The following is a 16,467-nucleotide window of genomic DNA, read 5'->3' as shown; positions in this document are numbered from 1 at the left end:
AAGTCCTAATGATTTTGTGCAAGAAAGGAGGGAAAGGGGTTAAGCATTTGTTAAGCTCTGCTGAAATTAGTAAGGGGGACCTAAGGCTATGTACACATTCGTGGAGAAAGCCCCATTTAACCTAATAGTTTATTCAGAAACAACTGCTTCTAAATGATCTATACAAGTTTAATATGTAGATTTGCCACCTTCACTTTGGCTAGATGCTACCTTGGAGGTATTTAAGCAGAGGCTGGATCTGTCAGGGATGCCTTAGCTGAGATTCCTGCATTGCAGGGGGTTGGACTGGATGACCCTCGGGGTCCCTTCGAACACTACAATGCTATGATCCTATGATCTCAACTACACTTCTTTACTGCAGCTTGCTCTTACAGCAAGTCACTTGCCCCAGTATGCAAGAAAGAGAAACACATACAATGGAAATAGAAATGACATCAACTATGGCAAAGGTTTTTAAACTGTGGCCTGTGAAAAGGCTGCACTTATTTTCCTCAGCGTGATGATGGAGGACTGAATTATCAAAAGGTTAACAAGCCCCTAGGCCAGGCTCCATGGTTCTCATAATTCAGCGCTGGTTTTGATGACAATGGGAAAGAATGCTTTGCTTTTCACGTCCCTGTACAAGATGGGATTTTCATCACTTGCCACCCTCAAATCCAAATACAAAAATAAGATGACTGCTGAACCCAACCCAAGGCTAAAGCTTACAAAGATTACGCCTGACGTTTGCTCAGAAAACATTTGCACCCACCACACTGGACAACAAGATCACAATTAATATAATGAGTTGCAAAGGTACTTTTGATTAGTAGAATGAGAAGTTTAAGTGGTCCAAGAAGATGCCAAGAAAGGGGTTCATAAAATGAGTTTGGAAACTGTGCTAATGTAAAACAGTTGCTGTACCAACTTTACCAACACACCAATGCAAGGGCGCAAAAGGAAGCAACGTTTTCCCTCTGCCAAAGCAGGTAATGTTCAACAAATAGACAAGTGGGGGGGATTTGTAAGCTGATGCTTGGAGTACACCCCCATGGATACCATCATCAAAACAGATGAAGAGGGAAGCAACAGCTGCCAAAGGATTGGGATATCTTTCTGCAAGCAGTGCCTACAAAACAGTAATAAGCAGCAGTAACCTTCAGAAGTGCCTTACATAATTTAAGGCCAGTTGATGGCCCTGCACTGTGCAGGGAAACCAAGCACTTTTCACCCCTGCATTCATGCCAAGAACCTCGGGGGGGGGGGGAGGTTTTTTCTAAAAAGATGCGCCATAATTCTGCGACCTCCACCACTGCTTTGGCTATCCACCCTTCGGAAAAGGCGGCGAAGGGAAACAAAAAGTTTGGGGAATCCTTCTTGCCCAAAATATCCCGTGCCACACGCGCCATCGTCGCCAACAGACAGTCGTCGCAACAGAGCGGCCACAACGTGGCTGGCAAAACTCCGTCGGCGCAGCCCCGAAGCCGGCGCCTTCCCAGCTCAGTCTCTCGCCCGCAGCCGGGAGCCTCGTTTCTTACCGGACGAGGAGAGCCCGAGCTCTCTTCCGCCTCCGCCTCGGGCCAAAGGAGCCTCCTCTCGGGCACTTTCCCGGGACAAGCGCGGCCCCCGACCCGCACCAAGGGCAGCGCGCGCCGGAGCGGCGGCGATTGGGAGAGCCGGGCAAGCCCCTCCGCTCGGGTTACTTGCAGAAGGGGAGGCGGAGGAGGAGGAGACGGGCTGGCTCCACCCTGGTTTTATGATGCAATGTGGAAAGGGCACCGAGGCTCCGGAGAAGTCTCGCCCGCCTTGAAAGGGGAAAAGGAAGAAAGGAAGGAAGAAAGGGAAAAAGAAGGCGAAAGCGACCCGAAAACCCGGGCGCCGCATCCCCCGCCCGCGCGCTTTGTGCGCCGCTTCTCCCCCCGCGCGCAGGTCCCCCTCGGGCGGCGGGGCCGCGCGCGCAAAGTTGCCCGGAGGGACGCGGCTGGCGAGCCATCCTGCGCGCGCTTCGCCAACTCGCCGGAAAGTCGGCAGCGCCTCCTTCCCAGCCCGCGCGGCCCGGAACCGCAACTGCGGCGGAGGGGCGAGGAGGACTTCTCCGCTCCCGGGACGGGCAGAAACTTCCTCGCCTTTCTTAGGCAGAGGGGCCGCTGCGCGCCCGCCTCTCCGCCGCCGCCGCCGCCGCCACCGCGCGGCCCCTTCCGCGGCTGTGCCCGCCCGCCCGCCCGCCCGCTCACCAGCAAGGACCCGGGTCTGGGCTCTGTCCCCCGCAGCCCCTCGGCGCGCCCGCGTGGCTCCCGCTCGCCTTCCTGGCGCAAGCCGCGCGGCCCTCCGAGCAAGTTTCGGACCGGCCGGGCAAGAGGGAGAGGGAGGGACCCGCCGAGACGGGAAGGGGCAGCTCTTCCTCCGGGAGGAAGGGGAGGGGGATGCACGGAAAGCGGGTGGGGGCAGCGCCGCCCTGGAATTAAGCGCGCCCCCCCCCCGGGGCGGGAGAAGGGCAGCCCAACCTGCGGCCGAGGCCGGCGAGCTGCCCTCCAGGCGTCCGTCCTCCGGCAACTCCGGGCTGCGCGCCGCCGCCGCCGCCGCCGCCTTCTCCTGCTGCTGCCGCTGCTGCCCGCGCTCGCCTCGCTCCTCAGCTGACTCGCCTTCCCCGCTCCCAGGCATCGCCTCCGCCTCCGCCGGGCTTTAAACCCTCCCCCGCCGCCGTCCCCTCCCGCCGCTTGTTGCGCGCAGCCGCAACCGACGGCGCCCTGGGCGCGCGGGGAGCAGGCACCGGGCAAGCCGGCGGGCAGGAGGCGCGCGGGGAGGGCCCCCTCTCGTCTTGCGCCGCCGGGGCTCCCGGGCCAGGCGCGGCTTCCGCCTCGGGGACCCGGCGCGGGCCGGACTTTCTTGGCGGGACGGCGGCGGGTGGTGGGCGCCGAGGGGCCGCGACGCCAGCCCCTTCCCCCTCCGGGCAGCCATGTTCTGGGCGGGCGGGCTGCGCGCTGCGAAGGGCCCTCGCTCCGGGGCGCAGCGGACGCCTGGCGGCCGGAGGCGAGGCGAGGGCAGGCCCGCTCCCTGCGCCGGCATCTGCCCAGCAGGGCTGGGCCCCGAAACCCCAGGATAACAGGAGAGAGGGGGGAAACAGGTCTGCTCCCGAGCCCTCTCTGCACAGCTTCAGGTCGCCTCTCCGCCGGTTGCTCTCGATAGATTTGAACTACCGTGATAGTTGCTTCTGAATTGTGACAGCATTTTATTATTATAGTATTTGAGAGGCAACGTAAGGCCAAACATGTCGCTCAGATCCCTTTTTTAAAAAGGGGAAATGACAGGTAAAGGGTCCCCAAAGGCTTTGGAATAGCTGGAGATGCCCCTGGGCTGGAAGGACCATTTCAGATGAGACATTCCTCCATCCCTACCCCCATCTCCTGCCGCACAGCACAGGGCAGGTACCGAGGTCGTGCGGGGAAAAGCAGCAAAGGGGGAAAGCAAGATTTGGAACAGAAATGGAGAAGAGAAAGGGGGGCAGGGAGTGAACTGAAAGGATCCTGGGGGTGGCTTGAGAGATCTGGTGCAAGGCAACAAAGTTGTGTCCATCTGTGCTCAAATTTGTATGACTATAAATCAACCTAAAACGTTGCAAAACCACCAAATGTCTCCAATGACCATTCCCTTCAAAAGAGGCCAAACCCCCAGAAAGTGCCGTCCCTGAATCTTTTCGTGGTGTGTGTGTGTGTGTAATAGAGAAAGAGAGGGAGTGGTCTAGTGGATCACAAATTTATTAAGACCACACAACACTGTTTTGACCCAGGCGTGGGCAACCTGTGATTCTGTATGTCGCCCAACACCACCTTTTGTCATAAGTGAAGACCATGTCTAAAGTGCAGTGCTATGGCGCCCTTCCTCCCACCCTCAGCTGCACAGAGTGATGTCCCAGACACCCTGGAGACACTTGCAGGCAAGTTCTCTGCCAACCGAGACCAGGCACTCCCCTACGGCCATTGGCACTTCTGCCAAACACAAGTACCCGGTACTTTTGCAGGATCACAGCTTGGGCGCATGGAATAAAAGAAGCATCTGCTATGGAGCACAGTGTTTCTCTACAAACTGCATGGGGAGAGTATATTCGGTCTCTGCCCCCCAGGGGGGGCAGGTTGGGCATGGGCCAAGGTGTGTTTCCACTTGGAACTTGTTGAGGTGCCCATGCTCCTCCTCTCCAGGGAGCCTTGAAAGTTTGGCCTTGCCAGAGTCACAAGGCTTTTGGCATGAGCAGAAGGGCCAGAGCTAAAGGGGTCTTTGCTGGGGTTTTGTGCTCCCTATGGGGGTGGGAGAGAGAGACCCCAGCACATTCCTCAAAGGGACCCTGGAAATGAATTTCAATTTTAAATATCTGACATGCAGAAAGACACCGCAGGCAGCGTGGGTCTTCTATGGAACTTGTTGCCCCACCCCTCTGGAATCAAGATGTGGTAAAAGTGATCAGCCTCTCTTTTTGAGGATGAAAATGTTAAGGCCAGGGCCGGCCCCCATGAGGCAAAGTGAGGCAACTGCCTCAGGTGGCCGGATCCACAGGGTAGCAGATCCAAATGTAGATCTTTATTCCCTGTAGTTCGAAAAAGCTTTTTGACACTGCCACTGGAGAATTAAAAGCAATTGAGCAACAAGAAGCTGGGGTCTTCCTTGACTCATCAAACTTGAGCTCCACTGTGGCTCATTTCCAAGGGTAAGTGGGCTGTATCTCCATTCCATTCCAGGAAAACAGCTGACCTTGCACAGGCATCTAAAATTGGCTTTCAGGTTATTAAAGTCTAAAGAGATGCCTGTTTGCCAATATTCATGAGTCAATAGGTCTTACTCCCAGGTAAATGGGATTGGGATTGCAGGCTAAATTGTATACAGTGTGACGTTAATGACATACATTTTATAGAAAATAAAATCACTTGAACTGGAATCGGGATAGCTGGTGGATTTTTGGACAGTTGCTTGTAACAATGAAAAACGGGCTCTATCTGAACAACTGTTAAAGGTGTCTGTGTGTACATTTCCTTGTAATTTTAAAAGCCTGTTCTGAAAGGATACACTAATATTTGGGAGTACGAATGCTTTGTGTGATTCAGCAGTTGATAAAAACTGTATGAGGGATATTTCTTGGGCATCCTGAACTGGGCCTGTAGATATATTTAGTTTTTGTGTGCAACAGCTGCATTGTTTGACACAAAACTGTTCCGTGATTTTAAAAACTTAGAAGGTTCACCGCAAAACTGGTTATATATAGCCGTAGCAAAGGAGCCTTGTACCAGCAGCCTACGAAGATCTTACTAGTGTCTGAGTGAATAAAGGCAGAATACTTCAGGAAAACACTTAATTGGAAAATAAGCTGCAGCGTATTGGAAGGAAGATTGCCACTATCATGTATAAAGAGAGAGACATATATTGATATAGATGAAACCCAGTTCAAGGGGTTGATCTTTTTTGGTGATATTCATCTGGGCTGCCATTCAAGGCAACTGCTCTAGAACCCAGCAGCCTTGTTGAAGTTTTAAGTACAGTGTGGTAAGGAAAGGAAGCAATTAATTTCCATCTGTATTTTTTAATTATTTAACTTAAAATATTTATTATTCACTCTTCATTGTAAGAACAGTCCTAAAGCAGCATACATAAAATCAGAGCACAACATATACAGTAAAATAATACATTTATCATACTAACAGCCAGGAGAACTAAAACAATAAGTGTTCTTAATAATAAACAAAAGAAGAAGAAAGAAAAAGAGAGTCCCGAAATATATGATGTACTTTCTTTTGTCTGTCCCTAATCTTCAGCTTCATTGGATGTCTACAAGATTGAGTGTCATGAGAGAGAGAGACAAAAACTGAATACAATATTTGTTTCGGATTCTGATTTGCCGCTTCAAAAAAGAGTTTGATTCATTCTGAACCAAGTTAAAGGCTATCTGATGCAACTCGGGGTCTGAATCTAAATCCCAGTTCAAAAAACTGAAACTTTGTGCTTCCCCATTCACTGTTATGGGATTATTTTTAATACTTTACAGAAGTGGATGAAATTGTGAGGCATTGCAGCCCTTCTGTGTGGACAAAGCCTGATAAAGTCCAGATAAATTGGCCTGGCAGCATTGGGCTGGATAGCTTTGAAATCCCTCCCCCTGCCTGCAAAAGAAACTATTTTGAGGGAGAACTGGATGGGGCAAGAAGAGAAAAGAATATGATGCTCTAGCACTAATGGACCCAGAGAGGACTGATATTCTCAAACCAAGTGTGTCCCAAACACACTTCTCTTTTGGATAATTTGTACCTGTATGAAGTTGCTTGGTGGCATGACCGACAGTCTTGGGTTCAAGAAGATATATAGATGTACATGGCATGCCAGGGTGCTCAATGAAGAGACAAAAAGCTTCCCTGATAAATCATCCTTGTTTAACATTTAAAACCAGTGATAAGAAAGAACTGTTCCCCATCCCCCTTCACTCTTGCTGTTTCAGCTCTGGAGAGATAAGAGAGATCTGCTGGCCGTCATAAATTTTACAAAGAGAGTTACAAAGCAAGTGAGGAAACAATTGACGGTTCTATTTTCACGAAGCACTAGGAGATTCTGGAAAAAGAAGAAGCTCTCATTAAGCACATTAAAAGGTGCTCATGAGAGGGAACAGACCGGAAGGAGGAGGTGTTGGAAGCAGAAGAGGTAAGGTTTAGTGAGCAGGAAGAAGCTGTGGCAGAGAGCAGTTCAGACTCCAGGGCTGAAGCGAAAGTTGGAGAGGAGGGGGGGGGGGACCAGAGGCTGGAGAAGAAGCCAGGGGGGTCTCCCCCTTGTGCTGCAACCAGCTCCCCTCTCCCCTGGTCTCCCAGGGCACAGAGAGAAATGAAAAGAGCAGAGCGGAGAATGGTTGTGCACAGAAGCAGTTTGCAACTGGGAAACGCCCTGGAGAGGAGAAGCCTTAGAGAGCAGTGGGAAGGCCATCAGTTCTCGCAAGTGCAGGCTGGCCCCCAGCAGAGACATGGTGCATGGTAGGCGGGGGGGGGGATTTGGTGGGGCTCTCCACAGGGCTGGTGGGCTGCCCTGGGCATGGAGGCTCTGCTGCAAGCTGCCCTGTTCAGCAGATGGCATGGGAGCCAACTCCTAGGGCCTGAGGGGTCTTCGACCCCCCATAAAACATTTGAGGGACCAGGCCCCCTCAAAGTTGATGGGCATTGCCATTCAAATGGTGTGCATGCACCGCATCATGTGATCAATTATATGTGGTGGGTCTTACCTGCCCCCCTCCAATATTTTATTTAAGTTGGCACCCCCGGTAGGTGGACTTGGGGGTGGGAGCTACCTGTCAGTGAGTGCAGTGGGTTGGGCTAGATTACCCTGTTGGGTCCCCTTCCAACTCCACAGATCTCTCCCCGCTCTTAGTTAATGACCAGCCCTAAGGGGCCATGTGTATGGTGGGGGGGGTAGAGGTGGTGAGGAGGCCGAAGTGGCCATTAGCCACCTCCCCCCACCCCCACTGTACACTTGTCTTCTGTGTTTATTTACTGGCTTCACAAGAGTCTTGAATCATTTTGACTAGAAGCCTAAAATATTTTTATTTTTACCTCCTTTTAATTGTATATATTTAATCATACATATTCAGTTCTGTACGTGAAATGGTATTGACTGCATTGTGAACACTTTAATTCACGATATGGGGATTTATTTTGGTGTGTGGCTGGCTCGCTGTTTCTGTGGGGAAGTGCTCTTGCGGCCCACACGGTCTGAGAGGTTGGGCTGCCCTGCTGTAGCCGGCTGCGCCGGGTGGTTTGCAATTGCTCACTAGTGCTCTGCAAGTCCAAGTTGCCAAATGAGGATGCTTTATTAAATCAATCCTGAAAAGAAATCTGTGTATCAAATCCTTAGTGCTGTGATCAAGCAGAATAACTGGTCACGCGCAGTAATGCTCAACAGTGACTCTTCTTTGTTGGTTGGATGGATGTGAAAGCACAGGTAAACACCTCCTGATCCATGCAATTAGAGCTTTTGTGTTCAATAGAACAGGTTGTGCTGAGTCTTGTTGCATTGTTGTTCCTACAGGATAAATATTGGAGGTCTGACCATCCCCTGGTTACTTGTGCTCCTGGTGGGGCATAGGTAGAAGATGGAGTATTGAAACCTGAGTGAAGAACCTGCTCTGCTTCTGTGCAAACTTATTAAACCTTTACTTCCAGTCATAGATTAGATTACTATGATACCCAGCATCATGCTTCCTTTTATCCATTATGTTTAAAAAAATGGTAAAGACGGAATGATGGAACGATGTGGCATTTGGAGACCAGATGCAACTTGACTCATGTAAAAGGCCAATTTTGTCTTTCAAATATTAACAAGCAGAGACACAAAAGCATAATGGGCAGTATCGCGCACTTAAATCTGCAGCTTTGTTTCAAGTATGAAGAATTAACCACAAATGTCAGTGAAGATAAAGGGTATGCCAAGTTGCTAAATAACTTGAAGGTAGGTAAACCAACTGCAGAAGAGAAAATAACAAGGGTTGCCACATGTCCTCTTTTTCCAGGACACGTCCTCCTTTTCATGATGAGAGTGGCCAGAGAGAGCCATAGTTAAAAGCAGAGGTCGGCAAATGTGTCCTCTTTTTTGCTCTTCAAAATATAGCAACCCTTAAATAACATTGGAGAAGATACTGGTTTTCTGTAGTCAGCCAACATATGAATAAAGCAGGAGACATATTTGTCTCATTAATAAATGAATATTTTTTCTTTGTATGGCAACTTAGAAAGAAGCTCGCCAGTTCAAATGTTAATATGAGAAAAGGAAAACATAACTGAAACAGCAACAAGGGCTGCAGATAATATTCCACAGTATATGTTTGGGGAAACTGAACAAGATATGTGAACTGGAACACGTTTTTAGAACTGTTGGAAGTGTGCATAAATGCTCGTGTTGTACTCGGGAGAAATCTATGTGTTGGAAAAGGATTAATGTTGTGGGTTTCCACTATGACATATACCAAAAACAGGTGGAACATCTAATAATCAAATTTGACAGGGTTCCTGAACCAGAAAGTAACTATAGAAGGAAAGGTTCCTCTCATCATATCATATGCTTTGACATTGTTAGTTTTTTTTTTTTAAAGTTTATATAGAATCATAGAGTTGGAATAGACCACAAGGGCCATCGAGTCCAACCCCCTGCCAAGCAGGAAACACCATCAGAGCACTCCTGACATATGGTTGTCAAGCCTCTGCTTAAAGACCTCCAAAGAAGGAGACTCCACCACACTCCTTGGCAGCAAATTCCACTGTCGAACAGCTCTTACTGTCAGGAAGTTCTTCCTAATGTTTAGGTGGAATCTTCTTTCTTGTAGTTTGGATCCATTGCTCTGTGTCCGCTTCTCTGGAGCAGCAGAAAACAACCTTTCTCCCTCCTCTATGTGACATCCTTTTATATATTTGAACATGGCTATCATATCACCCCTTAACCTCCTCTTCTCCAGGTTAAACATGCCCAGCTCCCTTAGCCGTTCCTCATAAGGCATCGTTTCCAGGCCTTTGACCATTTTGGTTGCCCTCCTCTGGACACGTTCCAGTTTGTCAGTGTCCTTCTTGAACTGTGGTGCCCAGAACTGGACACAGTACTCCAGGTGAGGTCTGACCAGAGCAGAATACAGTGGCACTATTACTTCCCTTGATCTAGATGCTATACTCCTATTGATGCAGCCCAGAATTGCATTGGCTTTTTTAGCTGCCGCGTCACACTGTTGGCTTATGTCAAGTTTGTGGTCAACCAAGATTCCTAGATCCTTTTCACATGTACTGCTATCAAGCCAGGTGTCACCCATCTTGTATTTGTGCCTCTCATTTTTTTTGCCCAAGTGCAATACTTTACATTTCTCCCTGTTAAAGTTCATCTTGTTTGTTTTGGCCCAGTTCTCTAATCTGTCAAGGTCGTTTTGAAGTGTGATCCTGTCCTCTGGGGTGTTAGCCACCCCTCCCAGTTTGGTGTCATCTGCAAATTTGATCAGGATGCCCTTGAGTCCATCATCCAAGTCGTTGATAAAGATGTTGAATAAGACCGGGCCCAAGACAGAACCCTGTGGCACCCCACTAGTCACTCTTCTCCAGGATGAAGAGGAACCATTGATGAGCACCCTTTGGGTTCGGTCAGTCAGCCAGTTACAAATCCACTGAGTGGTAGCATTCTCAAGACCGCATTTTACCAGCTTCTTTACAAGAATATCATGGGGCACCTTATATACCGTTTCAGAAAAAATACATCACAGTGATTTACAGCAATATAAAACCAAACAATAACATCGTAAAAACAAGTAAAAAGCAAAAAATAAATTAAAAATATAGACCATTATGGGGGATGTACTCTTAATTGTCGGCATCATGGCTCCCGAGCTGCCTTTGGACAGTATTGTGGGTTTGGAGGCATGCGTTACGCAGCTTTAGAGCATGAAAGGTCTGCAGCTCTTGGCATTTGATCTGTTAAGAGCAACCTGTAACCCAGCATGCAGAGATGGATGTAATATACTGCACCATTTATTTTTATAAAGGATTTACTTTCCCTCATGGACATGATGAAGCAACTTCCCCAGGAGTTGTGCTGGTGCCAGGCTATTTTGCATCTTAGGCAAGGCTAACTACTTGTGCCCACCGCCCCTCAAAATGGCTAACTTCAATTAAAAAAAAAAAAAGGATTTCTTGTAGAAAAAATGCACAAAACCTGAAACTGCTAAATTTATCTCAAATTGCAAGACTAGGTAATACAGCAATCTTTGGTTATCTTTATCAAATGTGAAAGTTTTTTAGCACACAAATAATTCTGAATAATATTGTGAATTGTGATGTTAAAATTTAAGTCTCTTAAAAGTTTCAATTTCAGGCACATCATAACCTCTCTTTGTGTGCCTTTTGCTTTGCAAAGTTTATCACCAGTTCCTTCAGGTCAAGTGGCGATGCTTCTTTCAGTCTTTTGAACCTGTTTCATCTAGGGCTGGTTCAACATTTTTTAGCTGAACAACTTGCAGCAAAAACAAATAAACACAGGAGATGGACTTGGAGCAGTCGTTTTCCATTCTTGTCATATACCCGTCAGATCCAAGACTACTGATAGTTGACACGTCTGCTGATAACCCACTTACTACTTTCAAAGCAAATGATCTCAGAGAAAGGGAATTGCAGTCTGGAGAAGGCAAGTTGAGAGGAAGGAGTAGGAAGTTGTTGAGCCATAAGACTCTTGCTTTGTAACCTAGCTTAATAATATCCAGATATGCTCCAATAGACATGAGGGGAAGATTCCATATATTGGCCCAAATGCAGGGACTGGGGGAAAATATGCCGAGGTCAGAGGTGCAAAACTCCTACCCTGCTGGCAATCTGTTTTCTTATTCTGGGCCAGAGGAGCAAGTAAAGCAGTTGCAGAACACACTGAGCTGGCTGTGGAAGGGACAGTGTACAAAATGATTTCTACAACTCCCCAGAGGAGGAGGAGACATGAGGTGGTGACTCCCTACTGAGGGGGACAGAGGTAGCAATGTCAGGTGCCCCATTTTAAGCTGGACATCCTGGATTGACAGACGCCTTCTGATCCCAATTCTGGATGTCCCATTTTGAGTCCCGTGCTCTCTCTGCACCAGAGCAGAGGACCAAAAGACGGGCGCTTTTTGGTTCTGTGCTGTGGCACAAGTCAGTTGGCTCAAACCGGAGTGTGGCTTCCAGGCCTAATTCAATGTGCTCGTTTTGACCTATAAAGCCTTAAATGGCTCAGGACCACCATACCTCAAGGACCGCCTCTCTCCATATGAACCGACCTGAACCCTGAGATCATCTTCTGAGGCCCTTCTTCGTGTGCCTCCTCCACAAGAGGTCCAGAGGGTGGCAACACGAGAACAGGGCCTTTTCTGCAGTGGCTCCCTGCTTGTGGAATGCTCCTCCCAGAGAAGTTTGCCTGGCGCCTTCATTACACACCTTTAGGTGCCAGGCGAAAACGTTCCTCTTCAACCAGGCCTTGGGCTGATTAACATCCTATACCCTTTTAAATGTGTTTGTGGGAGGAGGTTTATTGTTTCATTTTGTTTTGTTTCTGTTCTTGTTTTTATTATTTGTGCTTTTATCTTGTATTTTTATGCTGTGAACCGCCCTGAAATCTACAGATGGACAGTGTTATACAATTTTAATAAATAATTAAAAAAATTAATAATAATAGCCTCCAACCAACTCTATGGTCTTCTCTACTTCATATATATATGTGATGGGACGATGAGCTGCTTGTGTGTAAAATCCTAGTCCCTCAGAGTTTGGTCAAGTTTGCAAACCTCTGTCTGTAACGGAGCCCCTTAAACATGGCTCCGTCAGTCGCTGGCAGATTCCGACAGTGGTTGCTTTCGGAATCGCTTCCAACATAAAAGCTCCTTAACGGAAACACGTCTTCTGGACTCTCTGCGTGACAGTTTCCGGCGAGGAGTGGGTGTCCCTACAGGAGGTCCTGAAACCTCCCCACTGTTTTCGCTGGAAGTGTCTCTGAGCCATCCCTCCAGCTCACTTTCCCTCAGCTCAGCTCCTCTCCCCCTACTGGTTCCCTCTTCAGCTGCTGAGTCTCTCCCAACCTGTGTGAGCCCTTTCACTTCCCTTCCTTCCGATGGCAGTTCCCTGACATCCACCTCCCCTCCAGGGCCCCCTTCATCCCCTCTCGCCCCCTCCTCTACGGGCGGTGAGGAGGCAAAACCCCGGAATGAACTTCCTTCATCTTCCGATGTCCCGAACACTTCTCTCCACCTGTTGCGGTTCCTGGTCTCGAAGTACTCCTCCTCCTCAGAGTCCATCTCCCCTTCCCCTTCCGAGTCCGAGAATCCTTCCAACTCCTCCTCCTCATCGGTGGTCCCAAAGTATTCCCTCCGGAACCTCTCCACAGGCTGAGGTTTCCTTGGGAACCTTTGATGGAACGTTTCTATCAATACCTCGTCATTGATATCTTCTGCCATTACCCAAGTGTTTTCTGACTCCGGTTCTCCTTCCCACGCTACCAAATACTCCACCTGATCCCCCTTCCACCTGGCGTCGAGGATTTCTGCCACATGGCTGCTGCATTCCCTTTCTTCTATGACCGGTCCCCGAGTGGCCATCCCTTCTCGTCCCCCCTCATACGGTGACAGTAACGACCTGTGAAATACTGGGTGCAGTTTCATGTGGTTGGGTAACCGGAGCCTGAAAGCCACTGGGTTGACCTGTTGAATGACCTCAAAGGGACCCAATCTCCTGGGTCTTAATTTCTTACAACCTCCTTTGAACGGCAACCCTTGGGTTGACAGCCACACCCTATCTCCCACCCTTATGGTTTCACCTTCCCTTCGGTTCTTGTCTGCCTGCCTCTTGTATTCTTCCTTCGCCCTTTCTAAGTTGAGTTGGAGCTGACGATGGATTGCTTCCATTTCTTCTACAAAATGCTCGGCTGCCGGGACGCTCCATCTCTCCCCTTCTCCCCCTGGGAAACCCCTGGGATGACACCCATAATTAGCCAAGAAGGGGCTCATCCCTGTGGACACATTCTCGGCATTGTTGTAGGCAAATTCCGCCAGCGCCAACTTTTCTACCCAGTCATTCTCTCTGTCATTGACATAACACCTCAGGTATTGCTGGAGGACACCGTTTGCTCTTTCCGCCTGCCCGTTGGTTTCAGGGTGCCGGGCAGTCGAAAAGTTGACCTCCACCTGCAGTAAGCTCATGAGCTTCCTCCAGAACCTGGAAGTAAATTGTTTTCCTCGGTCTGAGACCACCCTCAATGGCACCCCGTGCAACCTAAAAATGTGTTCTACAAATAACTTCGCTGTCTCTTCCGCCGTGACTGCATGCGAGCAGGCTACAAAGTGGCACATCTTTGTTAGTAGGTCTACCACCACCATGATGGCTGTTTTCCCCTTGGACTTCGGCAGATCAGTCATAAAATCTATCGACACTGCCTCCCAAGGTCGTTCTGGGGTTGGTAAGGGTTCTAATAGCCCCGCCGGTGCCCGCCTCTCCCCTTTGGCTCGCTGGCATTGCTCACACCCTCTTACATACTCCCGTACATCTTCCCTCACCTTAGGCCACCAAAATTCCCTGGTGACCAACCACATGGTTTTGTGTTGTCCAAAATGCCCCGCCGTGGGGCTGTCGTGCAACTGCTTGAGTACCCTCCCCCTTAAGTCTCCTTCAGGGATATACAGTGCCCCTTTGTAATACAAAGCTCCATTTCTTTCCTCGAAACCCCCTGGTTCCTCTCCCTCACCCCTAAGACCTCTGAGCTTATTCTGGGCGTATTCATCATTCTCTGTTTCCTCTACCAGTTCTCTTTGTCCCACCAATGCCGCCCCACACACCCAGCGGTCCTCTGGAATGACATGTCTCTCTTCGGGTGCTCCCTCCCCCTCCAAATATTCAGGTTTGCGTGAGAGAGCGTCCGCCCTAATGTTCTCTGGGCCTGGCACGTAACAAATCTCAAAGTTAAATTTGGAGAACTCCTGGGCCCATCTCACTTGCCGTTGGTTGAGCACTCGTGCCGTCCTCCAATACTCTAGGTTCTTGTGGTCAGTGCACACTTGCACCTTATGTTGTGCGCCAATTAGCAGGTGCCTCCATCTCCGGAACGCCTCATGAATGGCTAGTAGTTCTCGGTCATACACCGTGTAGTTCCTCTCGGATTTGTTCAGCTTTCGCGAAAAAAAGGCACACGGTCTCCACTCTGACTCCTCCTTCCCTGGCTGCAGAAGCACCGCCCCAATCGCTCTGTCTGATGCGTCAGTTTCCACTCTCATCGGTTTTTGTAAATCCACATGCAGGAGTTGTTGTTCCGAGGCGAAGGCCCTTTTTAGTTCCTCAAATGCTCGCTCCGCCTCCTCAGTCCAAACGAACTTCTTCTTACTGCTGAGACAGTCCGTAATGGGCGCCGTCAGGTGGGCAAAGTTTCGGATGAACTTACGATAGAAGTTCCCATATCCTAGGAACCTCTGCACATCCTTCCTTGTTTTGGGTGTTTTCCATTCCAGCACCGCCTGGACCTTGCCGGGATCCATGGCCAATCCCTTGTCTGACAGGCGATACCCCAGGAATTCCACCTCCTTGGTATGAAACTGACACTGCATTTAAGGCCCTGAAGTCACACACAAGCCTCGGCTTGTTCGTGTTTTTTTTATCCACAAAAAACACTGGGCTGCCCCCCACCGCCCTGGACTCTCTGATGAACCCTCTCTTCAGGTTCTTGTCAATGAACTCTCTTAGCTCCTGCATCTCTCTGTCTGACATGGCGTACAGCTTGCCTACAGGGAGCTGTGCCCCAGGGAGTAAATTGATTTGACAGTCAAAGGGTCTATGCGGGGGTAGTTGGTCAGCTTCCCTTTCGCTGAAGACGTCGCGGAGATCTGCGTATTGTCGTGGTACCTTCACGTTCTCCGTTACTTCAGTCCCTGCTAGGGTGGCTTGGGCCCCTGCCAAACCCTTTCCCTCTTTGCAGTGTTCTAAGCAATGTGCTGAACCAAAAGAAACCACTCTCTGATGCCAGCCCACCAGCGGATCATGTAACGCTAGCCAGCTCATCCCCAATATAATGGGAGCTCCTCCCAAGGTGGCCACATTAAACGCTATCAGTTCGGTGTGCCTTGCCACCTTCATTATCATTGGGACGGTCTGCAAGCTGACTTCTCCTCCCAACAGCTCCCTGCCATCGATCGTGGTCACCTGCAGGGGGTTGCTTAAAGGGATCGTCTGTATCTGGTGTTCAGCTGCAAACTCTTTGCTCATGAAATTGCAGGAGCTGCCTGAGTCCAACAGCGCCTTTATCTTTAGAGGGTGTCCGTTTGGCAGCTCTAGCGCCACTTCTATCACTAGGGCGGGTTTAGGAGGTTCTGGCGTGGGCACTTTCACTGCTCTTTGGCCTGGCTGCTGTGCCCCGACGGTGGCAGCCAGGCGTTGGCTTTTACTTGCTTCGGTATTTCTTCCTCTCTTCCCTCCACAGCTCCTACCATCCCTTGCCATTCCTTCCTCTGGGGGCAGACTCTGGCAAAGTGACCTGGCTGTTGGCAGAGATAGCATTTCCGGGCGCCTTTTCCCTCCTTCTTTCCCCCCTCACTGGGCTTTGAAACTGCGCGCGCGCGCGCTGTTCCGATTTCCATCGGCTCTGCCGGCGGGAAAGTTGGCTCTGGAATGTCTGGAATGCGGAACTCCTTCCAACGTTCCCCCTTCCCTTCCCGCCTCTCCAATGCTCTCGCCTCCTGGCGCGCTCCTATGGTCAGCGCTGATTTGGTCAGCTGGTCCATAGACTCCGCCCTGGGCGCCCGGGAAAGTTCGTCTTTCACAGCCGAAGAAAGCCCTTCTTCAAAGAGCATTTGAATGGGTTCCGCCGATAGATCCCACCCCAATTTATGGATCAACATGGTGAACTCAGTCCAGTACTCACGGACAGATCGGCTCCCCTGTTTGCAAGCCATTAACTGTCTGCGGACCACTCCCTGTTCAATATCGCTGGAAAACATCAGATCCA

At 49.7% G+C, this 16,467-nt stretch overlaps 1 protein-coding gene and 1 long non-coding RNA gene across 5 annotated transcripts in view; one reads left to right on the top strand and one right to left on the bottom strand.

Moving 5' to 3' along the window:
- GRB10 (growth factor receptor bound protein 10) overlaps nucleotides 1–2,623 on the bottom strand; it is an 87,407-nt gene extending 84,784 nt beyond the window's left edge. The window contains exon 1 of one of the 3 annotated variants that reach the window (XM_080976772.1): nucleotides 2,484–2,623. The gene's annotated coding sequence lies outside the window, so the exon portion shown is untranslated. Of the gene's footprint in view, nucleotides 1–1,517; nucleotides 1,640–2,213; nucleotides 2,333–2,483 lie in introns of those variants that run through there. The other 2 variants (XM_080976775.1, XM_080976773.1) reach the window with 2 other exon arrangements.
- A 2,817-nt stretch (nucleotides 2,624–5,440) lies between these two features.
- LOC308460661 lies at nucleotides 5,441–8,187 on the top strand. 2 transcript variants are annotated; one of them, XR_013978697.1, is made up of 2 exons: nucleotides 5,441–6,654; nucleotides 8,026–8,187. It is a non-coding gene; the product is annotated as an uncharacterized lncRNA (long non-coding RNA). The 2 variants fall into 2 exon arrangements; XR_013978698.1 differs by having other exon boundaries at nucleotides 5,441–6,977.
- The last annotated feature ends 8,280 nt before the right edge of the window (nucleotides 8,188–16,467 follow it).

The sequence above is a fragment of the Podarcis pityusensis genome (genome assembly GCF_964106645.2).
Source record: "Podarcis pityusensis genome assembly, chromosome: 13".
Lineage (NCBI taxonomy): Eukaryota > Metazoa > Chordata > Lepidosauria > Squamata > Lacertidae > Podarcis > Podarcis pityusensis.
This window is presented reverse-complemented; position numbering and strand designations above follow the sequence as displayed.